The sequence below is a fragment of the Lagenorhynchus albirostris genome, chromosome 1 (genome assembly GCF_949774975.1).
Source record: "Lagenorhynchus albirostris chromosome 1, mLagAlb1.1, whole genome shotgun sequence".
Classification (NCBI taxonomy): Eukaryota; Metazoa; Chordata; class Mammalia; order Artiodactyla; family Delphinidae; genus Lagenorhynchus; species Lagenorhynchus albirostris.
This window is the reverse complement of record NC_083095.1, coordinates 85160697-85183133: the sequence shown is the minus strand read 5'-3', so window position 1 is coordinate 85183133 and position 22437 is coordinate 85160697.

Sequence of the window (22437 nt, the reverse complement as noted above, 5' to 3'; positions counted from 1 at the left end):
AGCAAAATGTGATATATACATACAGTGGAATATTATTCAGCCTTAAAAAATGATGGAAAATCTGACACATGCTACAACATAGATGAAAGTTGAGGATATGATGCTACATGTAAAAAAGCCAGTCACAAAAACACAGATACTTTATGTTTCCACTTATATGAGGTATCTAGAGTAGTCAAATTTATAGAGACAGAAGGTAGAATGGCAGTTTCCAGGGGTTGGAGGGAAGGGGAGATGGGAAATTGTTTAAAGGGTATAGTGTTACAGTTTTGCAAGATGAAAAGAATTCTGGAGCTTGCACAATAATATGAATGTGCTTAACACTACTGAACTGTACACTTAAAAATGGTTAAGATTGGGACTTCCCTGGTGGTGCAGTGGTTAAGAATCAACCTGGCAATGCAGGGGACACGGGTTCAAGCCCTGGTCCGGGAAGATCTCACGTGCCACGGAGCAACTAAGCCCATGCGCCACAACTACTGAGCCTGCACTCTAGAACCCACAAGCCACAACTACTGAGCCCGCGTGAAGCCCTTGCGCCTAGAGCCCGTGCTCCGCAACAAAAGAAGCCACCACAATGAGAAGCCCAAGCACCGCAACGAAGAGTAGCCCCCACTCGCTGCAACTAGAGAAAGCCCACACGCAGCAGCCAAGACCCAACAATTAAAAAAAAAAAGGTTAAGATTGTAAATTTTATGTTATATATATATTACTACAATTTTTTTAAAAGACAGCAGATAACTGTTGACTGAATGAAATAATGAATGAATACATAAGTTAAGACTAACATTTCTGATACTTATTTACCATTTCAACTTTATTGGACTTGGCTACTTCTAACAGTTACTAGTATAGAGTATTTTTGTGAGAGAGAGAGAAACAGATAGAGAGACAGTTCTCCACACCGCTCTCACATTTATCTTTTTGGAAGCACAGATCTCATCATACAATGCTTCCACTTAAAAACTATTGATAAAGTCCAACTTATCAAACTTTTTTTATGGTTAACACTATTGTATCTTGTCCAAATGCCCTTGCCCACCCCAATTTATTAAGATTGTCTTCTGTGTTTTGGGAAGAAGTTTCACAGTTTTAGCTTTTACATTTTAGTCTAATATCTACCTCAAATTAATACCAGTGTATGGGGACTTCCCTAGTGATCCAGTGGCTAAGACGCCATGCTCCCAATGCATGGGGCCGGGATTCAGTCCAGGCTTAGGACTTAGAATAGTCCTAAGGACTTACAATAGTCAAAACAATTTTGAAAAAGATATAGTTGAAGGACTTATGCTTATCAGGGAACTAGATCCCACATGCTGCAACTAAAAGTTCGCATGCCACAACTAAAGAATCCACGTGTGGCAACAAAGATCCCGCACGCAGCAACGAAGATCCTGCATGCCGCAACTAAGACCCGGTGCAGCCAAATAAATAAATATATAAAAGTTAAAAAAAAACAACAGTGTATGGTGTGAGGTAGGGGTTGAGGTTCACTTTTATCCATAAGGATATTAAATTTATCCAACACTATTTGTTAAAGACTATTTTTTCTCCTTCAAATTACCTTGGCACCTACATTAGTTATCTATCACTGTATAACAAATTACTCCCAAACTTCGCAACTTAGCTGCTTTTGTGGGGGTTTTTTTGGCTGTGCAGCTTTATTTTTTTTTTAACATCTTTATTGGAGTATGATTGCTTTACAATGCTATGTTAGTTTCTGCTTTATAACAAAAGGAATCAGCTACAAATATACATATATCCCCATACCTCCTCCCTCTTGCATCTTCCTCCCATCCTCCCTATCCCACCCCTCTAGGAGGTCACAAAGCACCAAGCTGATCTTCCTGTGCTATGCGGCTGCTTCCCACTAGCTATCTATTTTACGTTTGGTAGTGTATGTATGTCCATGCCACTTTCTCACTTCATCCCAGCTTCCCCTTCCCCTTCCCCTTCCCCAAGTCCTCAAGTCCATTCTCTACGTCTGTGTATTTATTCCTGTCCTGCCCCTAGGTTCTTCAGAAACTTTTTTTTTTTTAGATTCCATACATATGTGTTAGCATATGGTATTTGTTTTTCTCTTTCTGACTTACTTCACTCTGTATGACAGTCTCTAGGTCCAACCACCTCACTACAAATAACTCAATTTCATTTCTTTTTATGGCTGCGTAATATTCCATTGTAGATATGTACCACATCTTCTTTATCCATTCATCTGGACACACCTAAGTGTTGATGGACACTTAGGCGGCTTCCATGTCCTGGCTATTGTACATAGAGCTGCAATGAACATTGTGGTACATGACTATTTTTGAATTATGGTTATGGTTTTCTTAGGTTATATGCCCAGTAGTGGGATTGCTGGGTCGCATGGTAGTTCTGTTTTTAGTTTCTTAAGGAACCTCCATGCTGTTCTCCATAGTGGCTGTATCAGTTTACATTCCCACCAACAGTGCAAGAGGGTTCCCTTTTCTCCACACCCTCTCCAGCATGCTGCAGCTTTAAACTGCAATATTTATTACCTCATAGTTTCTGTGGTTAAGGAACTTGGGCATATTTTATATGGATGCCCTGGAATAAGGTTTCTCATGAGTTTGCAGTCATGCTGTTGGCCAGGGCTTCAGTCTCATCCAAAGGCTTGATTTGAGGGGAGGGGAGTCTGCTTCCAAGCTCGCTCATGTGGTTCTTGGCTGACCTTGGTCCCTTGACACATAGGCCTCTCCACAGGGCTGCCTTACAACATGACAACTAGCTCTTTACCAATAGCAAGCCATCCAAGAATGAGTGCCCCCAAGATGTAAGCCATAGTATTTTTTTTTTTTTTTTTTTTTTGCGGTACGCGGGCCTCTCACTGTTGTGGCCTCTCCCGTTGCGGAGCACAGGCTCCGGACGTGCAGGCTCAGCGGCCATGTCTCATGGGCCTAGCCTCTCCGTGGCATGTGGGATCTTCCCAGAACGGGGCACGAACCCGTGTCCCCTGCATCAGCAGGCGGACTCTCAACCACTGCCCCACCAAGGAAGCCCAAGCCATAGTATTTTTTAAGCCTCACCCCAGAAGTAACATACTATCATTTCTGTCAGTCCACATTCGAGAGGAGGAGAATACATAAGGGTGTGAATACCAGGAGAGAGGAATCATTGTGGGACATCTTAGAGGCTGCCTACTACAACATCCTTTTTCAAAAACCAATTTGCTGTATGTGTTTGGGTCTATATCTAGGCTCTATTCTGTTCAACTGACCTATTTATTTGTCCGTATACTAATGCCATGTTGCCTGGATTTCTGTAGCTCTATAGCAAGTCTTGAGGTCAGGTGGTGTAAGTCCTCCAACTATATCTTTTTCAAAATTGTTTTGACTATTCTAAGCCCTTTGTATTTTCATATAAATTTTAGAATCAGCTTGTCAGTTTCTATGAAAAACCTGCTGGTATTTTAATTGGAATTACACTAACTCTATAAATTAGTTTGTGAATAATTAATATCTTAATAATATTGTCTTCCAATCTATTAACATGTAGTAATAATGTGTGTATCTGACAAAGGACAAATATCTGGAATATAAAAAGAACTCCTATAATTCAATAATAACGAGACAGCAGCCCAAAAATTTTTAAATGGGCAAAAGACTTGAACTGACACTTAACAAAGAACAGCTACAAATGGCTAATAAGCATATGAAAGGATGCACAATACTTAATTATTAGGGAAATACAAATTAAAACCACAATGAGATAATACTTCATGCCTTCCAGAATATCTAAAATTAAAAACACTGACAATAAAAAATGTTGGCTAGATGTAGGGCAAGTAGAACTCTCATACATTTCTGCTGGAAGTGAAAAATGGTACAATCCTTCGGAAGTAGTTTGACAATTTCTTATAAATTGTAACATATATCTATCCTATGACCCAGAAATTCAAATTTCTAGGCATTTACTCAAGAGAAATGCAAACATATAGCTACAAAAAAGTGCTGTATCGGAATTTTTATAACAGCTTTATTCATGATCATCAAAAACTGGAAACAACACAAATGTCCATCAACAGATAAATGGATTAAAAAATTGATTATCATTGGACTATTACTCAACAATAAAAAGGAATGAACCACTGATATATGTAAAAACATAGATGAATCTCAAAACACACGTTGTGCAAAAGAAGCCAGACATATAATTATACACACTATGATTCCATTTATATGACATTCTAGAACTAACAAAACTAATGTACAACGTGGTACGATAAAGATGGCCCAAATTCTTTGTCACTATCCACACTGAATGGTGAGCTTTATTTCTCCTTTGAATTTGGGCTGGCCTTGTGATTGCTTTGACATATAGAATAGAGCAGAAGTGATGCTGGGCCAGTTTAGAGTTTAGTCTTTAAAAGGACTGGCAGCTTTCACTTCCTCCTTCTTGGAACCCATGCTATGAGGAAGCCCAAACAGCCATGTGGAAGAAAAACGAGATCCATAACTGGCAGTCCTAGCTGAGATCCCAGCCAAAAGCCAATCCCAAATTGCCAGCCATGCAAGTGAGTCATCTTGGAAGTGGATTCTCCAGTTTCAGTCAAGCTGTCTCAGCTGGCTGATGCCACAGAGAACAGAGACAAAATGATTCCACTAAACCCTGACCAATTGCAATATCATGATCAAATAAATGATTTTTGTTGTTTTAAGTCACTAGGTTTGGGCGTGGTTATTTATTGAAATAACCAAAACATGTGGTAATAAAAATCATATCAGTAGTTGCCTCAGGGAAGAGAGATCAATTGCAAAGGGCACAAGAGGGATTTCAGGGGTGGTGGAAATGTTCTGTATCTTAAAAAATGGGACCTAATTAAACTTAAATGCTTTTGCACAGCACAGGATACCAACAACACAATCAAAAATGGGCAGAAGAGGGACTTCCCTGGTGATGCAGTGGTTAAGAATCCACCTACCAATGCAGGGGACACAGGTTTGATCCCTGGCCTGGGAAGATCCCATATGCCACGGAGCAACTAAGCCACAACTATTGAGCCAGTGCTCTAGAGCCCTCGAGCCACAACTACTGAGCCCATGTGCCACAGCTACCGAAGCCCACATGCCACAACTACTGAAGCCCATGCTCTGCAACAAAGAGAAGCCACTGCAATGAAAAGCCCATGCACCTCAACGAAGAGTAGCGCCTGCTTGCTGCAACTAGAGAAAGCCCATGCGCAGCAACAAAGACCCAATGCGGCCATAAATAAATAAATTTATTAAAAAAAAAAAAAAGAATCGGCTAGCCAGTGCATGTGGCATGGTTTCAATCCCTGGTCCGGGAAGATCCCACATGCTGGGGAGCAACTAAGCCCATGCGCCACAACTACTGAAGCCCACGTGCCCTAGAGCCCGCAAGCCGCAACTACTGAGCCCATGCACTGCTACTGAAGCCCGTGGGCTCTAGGACCCACGTGCCGCAACTACTGAGCCCATGCACCTAGAGCCCGTGCTCCGCAACAAGAGAAGCCACCACGATGAGAAGCCTGCACGCCTCAACAAAGAGTAGCCCCCGCTTGACACAACTAGAGAAAGCCTGCGCACAGCAACAAAGACCCAACGCAGCCAAAAATAAAAAATAAAAATAAATAAAACTCTTTGAACCATAGACTTAAAATCTATATATTAGAATGTAAGTAAACTACACGAAATGAAGTTACTTTAAAAAAAAGAAAGAAAGAAAGAAAGAAAGGGACTTCCCTGGTGGCACAGTGGTTAAGAATCTGCCTGCCAATGCAGGAGATGCAGGTTCGATCCTGGTTCAGGAAGATCCCACATGCCATGGAGCAACTAAGCCTGTGCACCACAACTACTGAGCCTGTGCTCTAGAGCCTGTGAGCCACAACTACTGAGCCTGCTTGCTGCAACTACTGAAGCCCGCAAGCCTAGGGCTCATGCTCCGCAACGAAGAGTAGCCCCCTCTCACCACAACTAGAGAAAGCCTGCGTGCAACAATGAAGACCCAACGCAGCCAAAAATAAAAATAAATAAATAAATGTATTAAAAAGAATAAAAACTTCGGGGAATTCCCTGGAGGTCTGCACTTTCACTGCTGAGGGCACGGGTTCAATCCCTGGTCAGAGCCCTAAGATCCCATAAGTCTCACGTAGTGCAGCCAAAAAAGAAAAGGAAAAAAAAAACTTTGAAGACCCTCTATTAACTAGAAAATAAAATTCTCGGCTTCCTGGGAGACTCCTCACAAAGTAGCCCCAGGCTGAATTCCCAGGATATTCCCTTCCCACCCTTTACATTAAGCTAAACAACATGATTCGCAGTTCCACATGAGCCCAGGCCTCTTGAAGTCGTTCTGTTTTCCTGGCATGTCACTCTTTCTGATTTCAGGCTGCTGAAGTCCCAGTCATCCTGTGACGCCCACCCACATTTACCCACCCTGTGCTGAGACAGCCTTAGTCACCACCTCCTCTTGCTTGCAGAACACTTCGTGAATAGTCTTATTATAAAACTTATCACATTATATTGTCAATTTTTGTTTACATAAATGCTTCTTTCCTGTACCAGAACCTGACTTCCTTCAGGAAAGAGACAACTTCTGATTCATCTTTGTATCACCATAATCTAAGTGCCAGGCAGGTAACAGATACTCAGAAATGGTGAATGGATTATGGTCCATTAGCCAGGGTCTCCTTTTGCTTCTCTTATTACCTTACTGCTTTTCACCAGCCCTGTGTGTTATAGGAGAGTCTCCATCCACTGCTTCCTCCACCATCTGCTTTCATCTCCCTCTCTCCTCCTTCTCCTCTCTCTCTCTCCTCTTTGGCAGTCTCTAAAGGCTCACCCAACATCATGACTGCAACCATTTCCTTCACTACAGATAGCTCCAAATGTTCTTCATTATCAGGAAATGTTTACTGAGCGTTAAGGACACTGTACTAAAGGCTGGACTGCAAGGACTTTCAAAGGAATTCACTGGACTTGAGGATCTGAAGAGCACTGAATGTTGAAGACAAGAGACAGAAAGGAATCAAATATCTTCAAGAAACTGAGCTTGTGTACCCAAGAGAATGAGGAAGCATCATCAAATGGGGAAGTATGAAGGAGGATTTGGTTTGGGGAGAAAAATACGCATTTCGTCTTAGTTGGGTGTCATACTATTACATTCAAGTGAAACTGCTATAAATGGAGATGTAGAATTTTGTGCGTTTATAAATGCTTCCCCACAAAAATATATATATAATTTATATATATAGTATATATATACTATACATGTAAATATATATATGTGTGTATGTGTATATATATATGTGTGTGTAAAAAAATATATATATATATTTTGCCCTCATGAGACTTATTGAGGTGACAACATAAATCAAAGAATTCCATAAATAAATATAAAATTGCAATTTATCATAAATGCTGCCGAAGAGGTACACATTCTTATGAAAGCATGTAGTAGGAGGAATTGACCAGCTCAAGGATATTTGCACTGATAGCTGAGGAAGAATAGAAGCTGACTAGAGGATGAGGTGGGGGAAAGGTTCTAGGCAAAAGGACCAGCATGTGCAAAAGCCTACAACATAGAGACAGAAAGTAGATTAGTGGTTGCCAGGGGCCAATGGGGTTAAGGGGGGAAAGGGGGTGCCTGCTAATGGGTATAGAGTTTCTTTTTGAGGTGATGAAAATGTTCTGGAATGAGATAGTGGTAATTGTTGCACAACTTTGTGAATATACTAAAGTCCATTGAATTGTATACTTTAAAAGGATGAATCTTGTGGTATCTGAGTTATACCTCAATTTTTTTTTTTTTTTTTTTTTGGCTGCATGGGGTCTTTGTTGCTGTGCGCAGGGTTTCTCTAGCTGCGGCGAGCGGGGGCTACTCTTCATTGTGGTGCTCTGGCTTCTCATTGCGGTGGCTTCTTTTGTTGCGGAGCTCAGGCTCTAGGCATGCAGGCTTCAGTAGTTGTGGCACACGGGCTCAGTAGTTGTGGCTCACGGGCTCTAGAGAGCAGGCTCAGTAGTTGTGGCGCACAGGCTTAGTCGCTCCGCGGCATGTGGGATCTTCCCCGAACAGGGCTTAAACCCATAACCCCTGCACTGGTAGGCGGATTCTTAGCCACTGTGCCACCAGGGAAGCCCTCTCAATTTTTTTTTAATAAATTTATTTATTTACTTTTGGCTGCTTTGGTCCTTGGTTGCTGCGTGTGGCTTTCTGTAGTTGCGGTGAGCGGGGGCCACTCTTCATTGCGCTGCGCGGGCTTCTCATTGCGGTGGCTCCTCTTATTGTGGAGCACAGGCTCCAGGCGTGTGGGCTTCCGTAGTTGCAGCACGTGGGCTCAGTAGTTGTGGTGCACAGGCTTAGTTGCTCCGCGGCATGTGGGATCTTCCCGGACCAGGGCTCGAACCCATGTCCCCTGCATTGGCAGGCGGACTTGTAATCACTGTGCCACCAGGGAAGTCCCCTCTCAATTTTTAAAATAGAAAAAATTACAATAATGATGAGGATTTTAAAAAAGGATGAAGATGAATGCAAGTTAAACAACACCAGTAACAAAAAGCCTATGTCAGACAGGCCATCGCACCTTCAAGAAACTAAAAGAAGGCCAGCCAAAACACAGAATGAGAGCAAGCATGATGCATGAGTGAGGATGAAGAGGTGAGTACAAAGAACGATGCAGGAGCCATACTTAGAGAAATAATGGTAAGGTCCGAGACCCAAAGGAGATCAAAGAGTAAGAGTAGAGAGACAGATCAAGAGCTTGCACAGTGAACCTCCCTCCATGCCCACAACCGAGGAGTAGAAAGAAAGACATGGAACCTGTACAGGTGTTGGGCAAAGAAGCCACAGGGAAGGAGAAGCAGCAGCACAACAGACCTGCACTCAGGCCAAGACAAGAGAAGATTCCACAGAGCAGATGACAGTCAGCAATACTGACCATTGCAAAGAGGCTAAAAAGGACAGAAATCAAGAAAAGTCCTTTGAATTTGGAGCTGGATGACCACAGACACAGCCATGTGAGAGTGGGGGTGGGGGAGAGAGCCAGATGGCAGAGGAATAATGCGAGAGTGAGTCACAAAGACATGGAAGTACACAGTATTTGGCTGTGAAAGGAGGAGGAAAATGGGACAGTAGCTTAAAGAGACGGGGGTCATATGGAGGCCTTTTTCAAAATAGGAGAGACATGAGTGTGTTTGAGAATGAGAAACGGGATTCCGGAAAAAGGAATCAATTTAAACTATGAGGGAGAAAAGAATTCATTCAACAAGTTCCCTTGAGGAGATGGGAGAGGATGGAATCAAGACACAGGTGGAGAGCACAGACATAGAAAATAAAACAGGGGCTTCCCTGGTGGCGCAGTGGTTGAGAATCCTCCTGCCAATGCAGGGGACACGGGTTCGAACCCTGGTCTGGGAAGATCCCGCACGCCGTGGAGCAGCTAATCCCATGCACCACAACTACTGAGCCTGCGCTCTAGAGCCCGTGAACCACAACCACTAAAGCCCGTGCACCTAGAGCCTGTGCTCTGCAATGAGAGAAGCCACCGCAATGAGAAGCCCTCACACCACAACGAAGAGTAGCCCCTGCTCGCCACAGTTAGAGAAAAGCCCGTGCGCAGCAAGGAAGACCCAACGCAGCCAAAAATTAATTAATTAATTAATTGGGAAAAAAAAGAAAATAAGACAGTCTTTTACTCTGAGGAAGGCAGTGATGGATAGTGACAGAGATTTTTTTTTCGGTGAAGAGGAGTTTGGATAATGGAGTTCATGTCACTGCCCTCTGTGTTCTCAGTAATATTAAGAGCTAATATTTACTAAGCATTCACCATGGTAGTGGCCTAAACAACTCTTATATATTAATTCAGTTAATCCTCACAACCACTTCATAAGATAGGTACTGTGGTTATTCCCATTTTGCAGTGAAGGAAGCAGAGTCACTGAGGAGTGAAATAACTTCAATAAGTTCCCGCAGGTAATACATGATAGAACTTATATTTCTACCTGTGACATAGGAAGGGAGTGAGGTGATTTGCCAAGATTAAAGGAGGAAGTGGTAGAAAAGGAAGGAAAAAGGAAAACTGGGGACTTGAAGTACATTAGGAAAGTTTAAAAGAGTCAAAGTGAAAAGTATGCTACTGAGAATGCGATTCAAGTTGGACTTCTTTGGGGACTTCCCTGGTGGCACAGTGGTTAAGAATCTGCCTGCCAATGCAGGGGACACGGGTTCCATCCCTGGTCCGGGAAGATCCCACATGCCACGGAGCAACTAAGCCCGTGCACCACAACTACTGAGCCTGTGCTCTAGCGCCTGAGAACCACAACCACTGAGCCCATGTGCCACAACTACTGAAGCCCGTGCACCTACAGCCTGTGCTCTGCAACAAGAGAAACCACCGCAGTGAGAAGCCCATGCACCACAACAAAGAGTAGCCCCCGCTCACCACAACTAGAGAAAGCCCATGCACAGCAACGAAGACCCAATGCAGCCAAAAATAAATTAATTAAATAAAATTTAAAAAGAAAAATAATCTTCAAAAAAAAAAGACCTCTTCCAGAGCAGCAGTCCCATCTCTCCCCCACAGAGACAACCTCTCCACTTGAAGACTCCACAACTGAGATATGATTAATTCTTCACTCAGTTTTAGGTGATTCAGCCCCTCCTTTCAAGTTCCTGGGCTCTGGGTCTGCCCATTGCACGGGATTTTCCTGGTAAAGCCGAAGATGGCAGAGAATTATTCTGACTGTCAGAGACCTGGCCCGAAGCCACCCACACACCTGGGCAGCTTTACTGAACCTATAAAGTGCATACTTTATATTGGCATTAAGTTGGCATCTCAGTAGGCCCTGTGATTCAAGAAAGATGTTCTAACTTAAAGTGAGTTAAAAAGGAACAGAAAATTTCTTGCTGAGATTGTTCCTGTAGCCCTTACCACAGGTAACAAATCTGCTTTTTCAAAACCACATTTGAACTTGATAAAGACTTTTTATATGTTGCATAATTATTTATGTCACCAAGGAAACAGAAGAATTCACAAGAAGCCAAATTGTCTCTATTCTCTTCCTCAAATGTCAGTGGTATGTTGGCAAAGATTCTTAGAGGAGTGAGAACAGAAAAGCAGCAGCACTAAAAAGCCAAAAACCTCCTCGGTATAGAGACATCAGTCAAAAATGTCACAGAAAGGCAAATTGGATTTAGAATAGTTTCCAGGCAAATTTGCATCACTGATATTATTTCCTCCAGCAATATGTGTTAGTATTTTTTCACGTTGTGAAGAACACCCAACTTCCTAACTATAATTCTCTTGAAGTATCGACATTCATACAATTCAATATTCCAGCTCCCATGCGCAAGTAGAGCTGGACTGATGAGGTTTCATGACTCAAAAGGATAAATACTGGCACAAATGCATATAAGCAAGGCAGCCTGGATATTTAGCTAGACAACCAATTGGGAATCAAACTCAGATACAAAGATGGAGAGATCCATTGTTCCTGAGATGTGAACAAGAAGCAAACACAGCACAAAATGGAACTGGGTTTAAGAATGTGTCATGTGAATCCGCCTACAGACAACTCTGGGAACTGTTCCTGAAATGGGAGGAGGCTGTCATCACCTCTCCCTCGGTAGCACCATGTGCCACAGAAATGATTTTCGTTTTGGAAGTGCATTTTGATATGCTGTCTCCCTTCCCTCATTTCCCTCCTCCCCACTCTGGGAAACAAACTTGATGCTCACTAACCTCTGCCTTTGCTGTCTGAGGAAGGAAGTGGGGGGAGTTTTACAATTTCCAAGGCTGCCCCTGCCATCACCCAGGCGGGTATGCTCTCTGCTTCCTCCTGGTGGATGTGGAGGGAAGACTGATTCCTTGTAGTGAGGTGTAATGAGAGCTAAATTGTGGCAATTGAGAGACCTCCACTGGAGGTCAGTTCAGAAGGACTGATGGCTATAAGCTCTGACCTGCTTCTTCATTCTTTGTGGACAGACATAAGCGGAGTGATGAATGGCAACATCTAGTCCTTTCCTGGAAGAGAAGGCTACAGGTTTTCTAACTGCACTGTTTAAAGGCTCAGGAAAGATCAGCTGCACCTGTACTACAGCGGACTTGAGTTTAGGCTGTCAAAGCCATTGCATTAATAGCTAACAATTGTTATCCAGCCACAGTCCCTGGGGCTCCTCACACATAAGCAAGTAGTGTCTTATAACAGAAGATTGTCTTCTAATTACCCTTTTGAATCAGAGCTAGATGTTATGCATCCACACGTGCAAGTAAGTCACAGATTGAGGATAATTTGTGATCATGCCACCTGACCTTAAGCTATCTGCAAATCTTTTCGAGAAGATTTTATATAGTCCTGAAGCCCCACCAAGGTCCTGCCTCTCCTAGCAGAACAAGAAGATACCCGCAGATTCTAAAAGTCTGTCTTTCCCCCATTCCTTTTGCTCCTTGGACAGGCTAAAACCCCCTCCTGAGTTTTATGTTGTATTTCATACCCTCTTAGTCACTGCTTAGCTACATAGATTCTGATCCTTATGTCTCTACCAGAGATCGGCTCTTATTTTCTCTTAGTCATCTCTCCCGTTCCCCTCTCCTATTGGTTTAGAGTTATCTCACCATAATCACACAGAAGGCCCTCCTTGCTACTCCATTATTTTTTGTAAAAAAAGATTTTTTTGATGTGGACCATTTTTAAAGTCTTTATTGAATTTGTTACAATATTGCTTCGGTTTTATGTTTGGGTTTTTTGGCTGTGAGGCATATGGGATCTTAGCTCCCTGACCAGGATAGAACCTGCGCCTGCTACACTGGAAGGTGAAGTCTTAACCACTGGACAGCTAGGGAAGTCCCATCCATTATTTATTCCTATAGCATTTTCAAGTTCATCCCCCTACCAGTGCGCACGCACGCGCGCGCACACACACACACACACACACACACACACACACTCAGTATTTACATGGGGTCCAGGTGTTCTGGGCCCAAGTAGACTTATTCTAAATGGACATGCAGAGCCTGCATCCATAGCTCTTAGGGAACTTGGTCCTAGAATACTGGCATAACTGAATGAAGGGAGAGCAAAACTGTGAGTTGTGAATACTGGAGGTGGATCACTGTCCATAGAACAGAAAACAAGACCCACTGAAAAGACAGACTTCATGTTGATCCCAGTGACCCAGCAGCTGTTTTCCAAGTTCTCTTTAACATTTCCTGTTGGCCTAGGGTATAGGGAAATTCTGAAATCGTACTAACAGCACCCTTTCTAACAGTCATACTGAGGGATGGAAAGCTTGTGTGTTGGGGAAAGCAATTTCATCCTAGGTTACAGCCATCACAATTAACACTTGTGTTGTCATTTGCAATATACAAAGCCCTTTTATAAAAGAGAGCTGATCTCCACAGCATTCTAGTGAAAAGGCCAGAGAAAGTGTTCTTATCTCCATTTTATAGATGCAGAAGATTCCGAAGGGTTTAGTGACTCATCCAGGGTCAAGCAGGACAAAAGAGAAAACAAAGCAGAATAAGAGGAGGAAAAACTCAAGAATGAAAGAAAGAGGTAAAGTGAACTGCCTTCAAATATATTCTGTCATCTCAGCCCCTATGATATAGGGGACCCTCTGACAGTCTGGGGGCAGGGGAGTGCAGCAAAGCCACTCACCTCTACTAGTCCCCAAACTGTGAACTCCCAGGCAATGCTGCAGAGGAAACCTGGGAAGTTAGCCCACAGCTCTTCCCCGGGATGGGGCCTGTGGAAACACTGGCTTTATCTTTAATTAAAACTGCAAGCTTCCTTCTTTACTTTCGTATGCATATTTAATGAGTCACTAAAAACTGTTAACCAGGAGTTCGGGTTAATATTATCTTGCACAGAGCCCTGCCTTTCTTTTCCCTCCCACCCTCACACTCCCAATTTTTTCTGCTCCTGCTGCTGCTGCTGTTGCTGTTTGCCTTTTTCTCCTTCCTCAGAATCACTCACTTCCTCTCCCTATTTCGCATGAGTCTTTCCCTCCCCACTCCTCCTCCTCACTGTTTCCCTCCTGTGCTCCTGGAGAAACCAAACAGCTCCACTGTAAGGACTCTATGAAACACAAGGAACAGGCTACAGTTGACTGACCTGGTGAGTGGAAGACATCACAGGAAACCAAGCTGATATCCTAGGGCCAGTCAGCCAGGGCTGGTCTGGAGTTTCCCTGCTGTCCTATTGGCAGCAACTCCAGGGAGTCCAGATGGTCCTAGAAAAATCTCTGGCCCAACGATAAAATGGCAGAATTGATTTTAAGCCCCTAGAAATGTTGAATTGCTGTTTATGGACTCTGGAATCAGGTTGAATCTGGGACCTCTGATAGATGGAATGTGACCTAAATCTACAGGGAGTCCCATGTGGTCTCACCCAAGGGTCCTGAAACCCTGGGCATAGTCAGGAGCTGCCTCAGATGGTGCTGATGGAAGAAATATCAGGGCGGGCCTGAAGACTGGGAGAGACATAAGCCACTCCTTGGAGTGGGGAAGGGGAAAGACCAGAAGCTTCCTGCCGGAAAGACATAAGTTTCAGGAGAAGCTTCTCTACACCCCAGGACCTCAGGGAGGGATAGCATTGGGCTGAACACATCATCCACACATTTGTGATCCTGCATGGTGCCAAAATGCTGTCCTGAATCTAGCACAAGGGACATGAGCACATGCAGACATCCTCTCCTTGTGGAGAAAGGTGCTCCTTCTGGTGCTGGGAGCCAGTTATATTCTGCTTTAACTTTTGTTTTAAAATAGTATTATAGGGGCTTCCCTGGTGGTCCAGTGGCTAAGACTCTGCACTCTCAATGCAGGGGGCTGGGGTTTGATCCCTGGTCAGGGAACTAGATCCCGCATGCTGCAACTAAAGATCCTGTGTGCCACAACTAAGACCCGACGCAGCCAAATAAATAAGTAAATAGCATTATAAAAGGTAACAATGTGTCCTTTATGGAGCCCATTTTCCCCTTCCTCACTGCAATCTGAGTGGACATTTGCAGCTAAGAAAAGGGGTTGCAGCAGTGAACGAGCAGGAGTCATAAGCCAGCCCTGAGTCTCCAGCCTTAGGGTTGGAGCAGAAGTGCCAGAGCAGCTGAGAGAAAGAGAATCTAAAAGACAAATGGGGAGAAGAGTTTTCTTACCCAACTGATACTGAGAGTAGAAGAATCTGGGATCCCTAAAGGCAGATGACATAGGGCATGGGCAAAACGGCAGCCATCCTGACAGCAGGACTTTCTGGAGAAAATAAGCTGCAGACTGGGTTAGAACAATCCAGTGGAGAAATGACTTCTTCATCCACGAAATTACTCTAGGAATTTGGCTGGAGAACATGGTGGAGGCAGCACAAACCCAAAATCACAGAGCTGAGAAGAAACCTAAAGATCATCTAGAGGTTTGGGGGTTGTTTGGTTTCTGTTTTTGTTTTGTTTTTGTTTTAACAGAACTAGGATCTACTGGAGGGGCTGTAGACAGAATATTTCAAGCCAGAGGAGTTACATACAGGGTCCAGGAAAGGAAGGCCTGATCCTGGCAACTCCAGTAGTAGAACCTGGCCTTTCCAGGACTGGAGGTGACACAGAAAAAACAGAAGGGAAGAAACTCAGTCTTTCTGGGACTTCTGCATGCTCTGGGAAAGTTCTATCCATGGAAAAAGGTCAACAGCTTGAGCATAGTCAAAGGATAAGAGTTAGAACAAGCTCTAAGTGGGAATGAGATCTCTTTTAATTCAGAAGAATCCCCTTTGTGTATCCCCCATGTGTATACTTCTCCCTTCTGCTCACATAGCATTTGCTTTAAGACAATGATTCTCAAGGGGCTGGAAGGTGGGAAAAAGCATACCAGATTCCCCTGGGTAGGCAAGAAAGGAAGGTGTTGTGGGCGTTTATAGTTTGTAAAGTTTCCCAACTGACTCTGGTATGTTCCTCTCTCTGCCTCGCTGAGAACCGCTGCTCTAGAAGTCACCTGGAGGGAAAAGAAAGAAAGGCTGATGATTTGTGGGGGTCAGCGTGCCTTCTGCTGGTCCACCTAGAGTGGTAGCAAAAGGAATATAGTTTTTAAAATTACCACATCAATGGTGCATCCAATCTGGTATGATCTCAAGCTCTTTGTCTTAATCCACTCGGGCTGCTCTAACTGAGTATCATAGACTGGGTGGCTTATACACAACAGAAATTTAATTCTTGCAATTCTGGAGGCTGGGAGACCAAGATCAAAGCGCCAGCAGATTTGGTATCTGGTGAGGGCTCACTTCTTGGTTCACAGACAGCTGTCTTCTTGCTGCATCCTCACATGGAAGAAGGATCAAGGGAGCTCTCTAGGGTCTCTTTTATAAGGGCACTAATCTCATTCACAAGGGTTCCACTCTCATGACCAAATCACTTCCCAAAGGACACACCTTCCAGTACCTCACATTGGGGATTTCAATGTATGAATTTTGGGGGGATACGAACCTTCAGTCTATGGCACTCTTCAATCAACCTCAAAATCACTTTAGCGCCACTCAGGGAATTTCATGTTAAGATGTAAGAACCTTACAGGGAGATAACATGATCCAAACTAAATCTTCTCTCTTCCAAAATTAGAAGGATTATTATATGAAAAAGGTAATAGACTTGTTCTTGATTTATTAATTCAGTTAGTCAACAAGTATTTATTCAAGACTGTATTAGTTCTCTATTTCTGCTGTAACAAATTAGAGCAAATTTAGTGGTTTAAAAAAACATACATTCGTTATCTTATGGTTCTGGATGTCAGAAGTTCAAAGTAGGTCTCACTGGGCTAAAATCAAGGTGTTGGCCGGGCTGTTTACCTGGAGGCTCCAGGAGGGAATCCAATTTCTGTTTTTTCCAGTTTCTAGAGGCTGCCCAAATTCCTTGGCTCATGGCCCCTTTCATCTTCAAAGCCATGTCCAGCAATGGACAAGGAGTCCTTCTCACACCATCTCTCATTTTCCCCCTTCTGCCTCCCTCTTCCACTCATAAGGACTCTCTTGATCCCACTGAGCCCGACAGATAATCCAGGATAATAACCCCATCTCCAGGTCAGTTGATTAGCAACCTTAATCCCATCTGCAACCTGAATTCCCCTTTGCCATGCAAGCTAGCATATTCACAGGTTCTTGGGATTAAGAAATAGACATTTTTGAGGAGCCACTACTCTGCCTACCACAGAGGCTAGCGCAGTCTGAGTAATATTCCAGAGGCTGCTCCAGAGAGCAGAAGCAGGACCAATGAGTGGCAGTCAAAATGCTCAGTTTGTGGGCTTCCCTGGTGGTGCAGTGGTTGAGGGTCCGCCTGCCAATGCAGGGGACACGGGTTCGTGCCCCGTTCTGGGAAGATCCCACATGCCGCGTAGCAGCTAGGCCTGTGAGCCGTGGCCGCTGAGCCTGCACGTCCGGAGCCTGTGCTCTGCAATGGGAGAGGCCACAACAGTGAGAGGCCCGTGTACCGCAAAAAAAAAAAAAAAAAAAGCTCAGTTTGTTATTGTAAATCATACCTCAACAAAGCTTTTAAAAAGTTAAAGCTTGACATTCAAGGCCCCCCATAACCTAATAGTTATGGCTACCGCTTTTTGAGAGTTTACTATGACTTTATGTATTACCACCAATTATCCTCAGAACAGCCCTGTGAGGCAGGGGACACTCTATTCCCTTTCTATAGCTAAAGAGATAAAGTGAATGGCTCAGGCTCATGCCTCTAGGCAACAGCAAAACCGTGATTGGAGCTGAGTCCGTGTGAACTCCATGGCCTGTGCACTAACCTCTAGGATCTTCTTTCAGCACATCCGCCACACTCCACCAAGGCACCCTGTGCCCCAGTTTTAAGGATGAGGTCACCGAACCAACATGTACACTCCCATTACAACATCCCTAAAGGATCCATTTCAAAGCTACTTCCTCTGAGAAGCCTTCCTTGTCCCCTTCACTCACAAGTCCTTGCCTCTTCTTGTGGGTGACATAGCTCTACTGACCACTTCCAACAGAGTGGTTTTCAGTCTTTCTTATGGTGGTATGTTACAGATCACCTTCTTTCACTAGATTCTAATCTCTCTGAGAGTGGGAGCCCTTCTTACTCATTTTTGTAACCTCGTAGTGCCTTGTCAATTCATTGTGCATTGTGCATTCAAAACTGTTTTTTGAGATACTTTGAGTCAAGATGGCTCTGCGAGTTCACTCTTTAGGCACTCCCTCTGCTCAAAATACACAGCAGGGATAGATAAAACATTAAAAGAAAACACCAAAATGATAGTGCTGAGCTCAAAAATAAGATTATCATCTCTGTGGCTCTGAACTAAATAGAAACACAAAGTCATGCGCAGGACTGAAGCCTCAAGGCTACAAGAATCCTAGTAGAAATCAGGGGTGGCAGCCAGGCACTTGGGGGAAAAAATGATCCAGTCTGGGTCAGGGGCTAAAGTCAGGCTTAGTGCTTGAAGCCAGGGCTTGGGACAGTTTCTCCACTAGAGGAATGAGACTGACAAACATAGTCCCTGACAGCTGCCAGAGAGATAGCTTACTTGGATTATAAAGGACATTTTATACAAATAATAAAAGATTTAGGGTTGGATGATAATGAAAACAATATATGGCAAAATTAGTGGAGTGGAGGAAGACTACAAAAGCAGCAAAGTGCCACTGGGGTAGTAAAGCAAAGACCCATGGATAACATCTCCACAAACCTAGGTGGCAAAGCATTCCTCTGAACCCACAAATTCAGGCAGGCAAGAATAAATCCTATCAGCTATAAGACTTGTGTGGGATCAGGCAAAAAAAGACCAAGAGAAAAAAATTGTATTGTTATATCGTTTTGCTTTATCCAGAAAGCAATGGAGTAACATTTAAGACAGTCAAAGACAGAAAATGTGAACACAGATTCTGTATCCAGCCAAACTGATCTTCAAGTATAAAGGCTGTAGAGAAACTGTTAGGAATATTGCAAACACCCAGAGACTACTGTTCATCCTGAGAGTTCTATGAGTTATTTCTGAGAAATCAACCAAAAGAAAGAGTTTCGGATAACCAAAAAAAAGAAAAAGAGACACAGACATAAAGATTGGCAGCTAGAATGTAGTGTGTGAGTAACTCAGCTTTGACTCTACGTAAGAGGACAACCCCTTAGGAAAATGTGGGACAACAAGATGGAAGGAACCAGGATCACTAAATATGCTTCTGGAAAAGAGCTACCTACTAGCCTCAGACTTTTCACCTCTGGACAGTTGGATGAGAGCAAAAGAAACTATTTTGTTTGAGCCATTGTATTTTGTATTCTCTTTGTTATATCAGTTTACCCTGTATTCTAATACTATAAAAATTGCTACATGGAAGTGGAGTTGCTACCATAAAAAGAACCTAAAATACAGGGTTTTGGCTTACTGGTAAGGCAGCCTATGACAAAGAAACAGATTTTGTGGGCTGGATATTTGGTGACATGTCAGAATTTCTGGAAAAACTCTTCCCTGTGAAAACTTGGAAGACAGTCCTATGGAGCTATCAGCTCTAGGGAAAATGGTCGGAAAAAGCCATAATGTTAGTATTGCTCTTAGACATGCCAGGGCAGCTCCCTGCCCCAGGCCCTGCACCTGCCAGGGAGTCCCATGCTGTGATGTGCCCTCCTCCAGTGGCTGGGATTGGCAAGGGCCAGAAATGCCATAGTGGTGGGAAACTCCAGTCTGATTCTTCTAAATGTCCCTCTGATGCCTGGGATTGGTCACAGCCAGCAGCACCATCTAGGCAGAGTACCTGAGCCCATACTGGACCTGAATGGGCCCTGGGAACCACTTCTCCTCTTCTGGGCTCTCTCCAACTCTCTTTACCGATCCATCCCCAGGCTATAGTTATAGTTTGTCCTTTTTTTTTTTTTTAATTGAACTGTCCTTGTCTGGTCAATAAATGGTGCCTAGATAATTAGATATGCATAGGAGGAAAAAATAAATTACCTTATACCATATACAAATATAATTCCAGATAAAGACCTTGATTTAAAAAGAAAATCTTTAAAACTTTACAAAGAATATGTAGGAGAATATCTACACAACTTTGGGGGTAGAAAATAATTTCTTAAACAAGTCACAAACAGATGTAAAGTTGGGACTTCCCTGGTGGTCCAGTGGTTAAGAATCCTCCTTCCGGGGCTTCCCTGGTGGCGCAGTGGTTGAGAAGCTGCCTGCCAATGCAGGGCACACGGGTTTGATCCCTGGTCTGGGAAGATCCCACATGCCCCGGAGCAACTGGGCCCGAGAGCCACAACTACTGAGCCTGCGTGTCTGGAGCCTGTGCTCCGCAACAAGAGAGGCCACGACAGTGAAAGGCTCACGCACAGCAATGAAGAGTGGCCCCCGCTCGCCGCAACTAGAGAAAGCCCTTGCACAGAAACGAAGACCCAACAGAGCCAAAAATAAAAATTAATTAATTAATTAATTAAAAAAAAAGAATTCTCCTTCTAAAGCAGGGGATGCAGGTTTGATCCCTGGTCGGGGAACTAAGATCCCACATACTGCAGGGCAACTAAGCCAGCACACCGTAACTACTGAGCCCATGTGCCCCAACTAGAGAGCCCACACACCACAACTACTGAGCCCACGCACTCTGGAGCCCGTGCACCACAACTATAGAGAAGCCCACACGCAGCAACTAGAGAAGCCCACGTGCCACAATGAAGAGCCCGCACGCCGCAACAAAAGATCTCGCATGCCACAACGAAGATCCCACGTGCCACAACTAAGACCCGACGCAGCCAAATAATAAAATAAAAAAAAAATTTAAATCCTCTTAGAAAAAAGCTATAAAGTAAAATATTAATACATTTGACTAGATTAAAAATTTAAACTTCTGTGCAAAAACAGACAAACTTCTGTACAAAAGACAAGTTGCAACCAGGAAAAGACAGTTTGCTGTAGACAATTAAAGAAAAACACAGTGTCCCGTAAATATTTGAAATTATGCTCACTAGTAATTGATGAAATATAAATAAAAACAAAAATGAGATATTGGGCTTCCCTGGTGGCACAGTGATTAAGAATCCACCTGCCATTGCAGGGGACACCAGTTCGAGCCCTGGTCTGGGAAGATCCCTGGTCTGGGAAGATGCCGTGGAGCAACTAAGTCTGTGTACCACAACTACTGAGCCTGCGCTCTAGAGCCCGTGAGCCACAACTACTGAGCCCGTGTCCCCCAACTACTGAAGCCCGCGAGCCTAGAGCCTGTGCCCTGCAACAAGAGAAGCCACCGCAATGAGAAGCCCGCACACTGCAACAAAGAGTAGCTCCCGCTCACCACAACTAGAGAAAGCCCATGCACAGCAACAAAGACCCAACACAGCCAAAAATAAAATAAATAAATAAAATAAATAAATTTATTTTAAAAAAATGAGATATCATATTACAGCCATCAGATTGTTAAAAAAAAGTTTTTTAAGTACTATTGGGAATGTGGAGCAATGGGAACTCTCAGTCAGTGCTGGGGAAAATGTTAGTTTTACAGCCACTTTGAGAGAGAGCTTGGCAATATCTAGCAGAGTTGGAGATTCCTAAGACCCAGCTTGAAATTTTGCTGTGCATGTAAGAGACAGACCTAAGCAAGAATGTTCATTGCAGAGAAAACCATAATTCAGAAAGATACTGGACTTCCCTGGTAGTCACGTGGGTAAGACTCCACACTCCCAATGCAGGGTGCCCAGGTTCAATCCCTGGTCAGGGAACTAGAGCCCGCATGCCACAACTAAAGATTCCACATGCCGCAACAAAGATTCTGCGCGCTGCAATGAAGACCTGGCGCAGCCAAAATAAATAAATAAATAAAATAAATAAATATTTTTAAAATGATACATACACCCCGATGTTCATCACAGCACTATTTACAATAGCCAGGACATGGAAGCAACCTAAATGTCCATCAACAGAGGAATGGATAAAGAAGATGTGGTACATATATACAATGGAATATTACTCAGCCATAAAAGGAACGAAATAGTGCCATTTGAAGAGACGTGGATAGACCTAGAGACTGTCATACAGAGTGAAGTAATTCAGAAAGAGGAAAACAAATATCATATAACATCGCTTATATGTGGAATCTAGAAAAATGGTACAGATGAACTTATTCGCAAAGCAGAAATACAGACACAGATGTAGAGAACAAACTTATGGATACCAAGGGGGGAAGGTGGGGGATGAATTGGGACATTAGGATTGACACATATACACTACTATGTATAAAACAGATAACTAATGAGGACCTACTGTATAGTACAGGGAACTCTACTCAATGCTCTGTGGTGACCTAAATGGAAAGGAAGTCTAAAAAAGAGGGGAAATACATATATGTATAACTGACTCACTTTGCTGTACAGCAGAAACTAACACAACACTGTAAAGCAAGCATACTCCAATAAAAATTAATTAAAAAAATTAAAAATTAAAAAAAAATTTTTTGAAAAGAATGTTCATTGCAACGTTGT